At 42.8% G+C, this 3,150-nt stretch overlaps 1 pseudogene; it reads right to left on the minus strand.

Moving 5' to 3' along the window:
• Positions 1–2,658: 2,658 nt before the first annotated feature.
• On the minus strand, positions 2,659–2,776 carry LOC134913846 (5S ribosomal RNA; annotated as a pseudogene).
• Between the last annotated feature and the right edge of the window lie 374 nt (positions 2,777–3,150).

Genomic DNA, 3,150 nt, shown 5'->3' on the forward strand with positions numbered 1-3,150 from the left:
CCTTTTTGGAGTCAAGCTTAATTACACATGAGTGTTACAACTGTACCCACTGACTAGATAGACACCGGGAGTAATATGGTCACTCTAGGTCTGTTTGGCATCGTCAGTGCTTCCGAATGGATCACTGTTGCATATATTTGCAGCAGGAAATAGGTGTTGTTTGACCTTCCAACCAAGAACCTATGCATCCACGGCACCAAGCAACAGTGGTAAAATGGAATAAACTAAAGCTGTGCTTACAGTATATCTAACAGGGCAAACAATGGCAATAACCATGTTACGTAAATGTACAGGTTAATAATAATGTAATAACAAAACAGTGCTGTCCAGTATATAGGCTATAAATGTTTCAGAGTTGTAAATATGTGTTATGGAGTTGATATATGCAATATGATGAATACTACAAGGAATGCAGAAATGCCAGACAAGGCATGAATTAGTCTAGGACGCCAACACAATAGAGATACACTTTAAATACAGTCTCCGATCTGTGCATGCTGTTGGTATATAACAGAGCATAATCAATCAATGCGTTGTCTAGTGGAATCCAGCTTTTATGGATCAGGATATCCTTCTTTCTCAAACTGCTGGTCCTACATTTGGCCATGCAGCTTCTCTCTCTGTCATTGATGTGCAGTAAGGTGAGGCATTGCCTCTCCTGCCATACTATAGTATACACCAGAGTTGTGACTATAAAAATTATAATAAAAATACAAAGAAGATATTATAGATATCTTTTTTGTATTATTGTATTGTAATCATTTTTATAGTCAAAATGCATCACCTGACCACATATCTCTGATCAAAACTCACCAAATTTCCAGCAGTATATACTCCTGCGGTATACATTTAATTTGCCAGCTTTCGGGATCCCAACGTTCAGAATACCGCCGCCGGAATCCTGACAGCTGGCATTGGCGCGCAATAGGACTATTCCCACTCGTTTGTGTCCACAACACCCGTAGAGTGGGAATTGAACCTGTGGCAAGCGCAGCGAGCCACTGAGCCTGCAGTGTGGCGAGTGCATCGAGCCCGCAAGGGGACTCTTTGCGATTGCCCTGCTGCCGGCATACTGGTGGCTGGGATGCCGCTGTCGGTATATATTGACTGCCGGCATCGCGGCTGCCAGTAAATCATACTGAACCCACTCCTGCACCTTTGTATAATGTCCACATAAACCCTAGGATTCATACTGTATATCAGAGCTGGATTTAGCCCTCATGGGCCCTAGGCAAGATACCGGTTTGGGGCCCCCCTCCTTCAGCAATCCATAGCACTATATTTTCATTCCTGATTGCAAGCGGCATCACAAAAGTACCTTGGTGCAGGGGTTCTCAAACTCGGCCCTCAGGACCCCACACAGTGCATGTTTTGCAGGTAACCCAGCAGGTGCACAGGTGTATTAATTACTCACTGACACATTTTAAAAGGTCCACAGGTGGAGCTAATTATGTCACTTGTGATTCTGTGAGGAGACCTGCAAAACATGCACTGTGTGGGCTCCTGAGGACCGAGTTTGAGAACATGTGCCTTGGTGCATCTGTAGTGCAATCATGGCATGTGCACAGACTAGCAATAATTGCTCAGTTTGCATCAAGGGATTGTGGATTCGCACTAGCCGAGCGCAATAATTTATGTCAATAATTGTATAATTATATAATGACCAATATCCAAACTGTTAGCTTCCATAAAGAACAGTGGAGGTCATTCCGAGTTGTTCGCTCGCAAGGCGATTTTAACAGAGTTGCTCACGCTAAGCCGCCGCCTACTGGGAGTGAATCTTAACAACTTAAAATTGCGAACGACGTATTCGCAATATTGCGATTACAAACTTCTTAGCAGTTTCAGAGTAGCTTCAGACTTACTCGGCATCTGCGATCAGTTCAGTGCTTGTCGTTCCTGGTTTGACGTCACAAACACACCCAGCGTTCGCCCAGACACTCCCCCGTTTCTCCAGCCACTCCTACGTTTTTTCCGGAAACGGTAGCATTTTTTCCCACACGCCCATAAAACGGCCTGTTTCCGCCCAGAAACACCCATTTCCTGTCAATCACACTACGATCGCCTGAGCGAAGAAAAAGCCGTGAGTAAAAATCCTAACTTCATAGCAAATTTACTTGGCGCAGTCGCAGTGCGGACATTGCGCATGCGCACTAAGCGGAAAATCGCTGCGATGCGATGAAATTTACCGAGCGAACAACTCGGAATGAGGGCCCGTATCCGATTAGTGGTGCTCTCAATTATTTTGTAGACAACTACAATTTAAAGTGAGAAAGACAGACAAAAAAATTATTTTTGGGAGCACTCTTTTGAAATAATAAAGTAAGTGAAATGAATGAAAAAAATTCTGAATGTACCAATAATATAAAACTTAACCTTCAATTGATTCCCCAATAAAATCTGACATGATTGTATTAGAACAATTATATAAAAACTTGATTGCCTTTTTAACACATAAGGTTCAAGTTGCAGAATTAACTGCATGTGAAAATCTGTGGAATGTATTGTGGATCCCTATATTAATGAAAAGGAATCTGATTGACCACTGATTGGTTTGTAACTATGTGATATCTTTAACTGACAATCTCTGTTGACAGTAACAGGATCTAAAGATGGATCATATGGTAGTATATATGGGATGTTTGTTTCTTGAAAAATTGCCCACAACACCTAGTATTCCCAGGTGGTCTCCCATCCAGGTACTGACCAGGCCTTACCTGCTTAGCTTCCGAGATAAGACGATATCGGGCGTATTCATTCTAGTACGGCTGTGGGCAGTGAATTCACGAATGGGAGAAACACTTCTGCTTTTTGTGCTTGACACAAACCGTTTCTTTTCCAAATGAGAGAGTGTGAGCACTTCTGCTTTCTGTTGTGACAGTAATTAGTGTACTGGGAGAGGCGAATCGCCTCAGCCACAGTAACTGTCAACCAGATGAGAGAGTGTTGGAATGAGGGTGGTGTGTGATGATTTTGGGGCAAGTATACCACTTCTGCTTTCTGGTAAGAAAGTGACTCGAGTGCTATGGACACATGAAATTGAAGTGTAAAGAATTGGTGTACTGAAATTCTATCAGAGAGGATCCACACCTCTGATTACCCTATGTGAAAAAATAGGATTTGGTACACCTGGAGCTCAAAGCTGGCTCA

The sequence above is a fragment of the Pseudophryne corroboree genome, chromosome 4, assembly GCF_028390025.1.
Source record: "Pseudophryne corroboree isolate aPseCor3 chromosome 4, aPseCor3.hap2, whole genome shotgun sequence".
Taxonomy (NCBI): Eukaryota; Metazoa; Chordata; class Amphibia; order Anura; family Myobatrachidae; genus Pseudophryne; species Pseudophryne corroboree.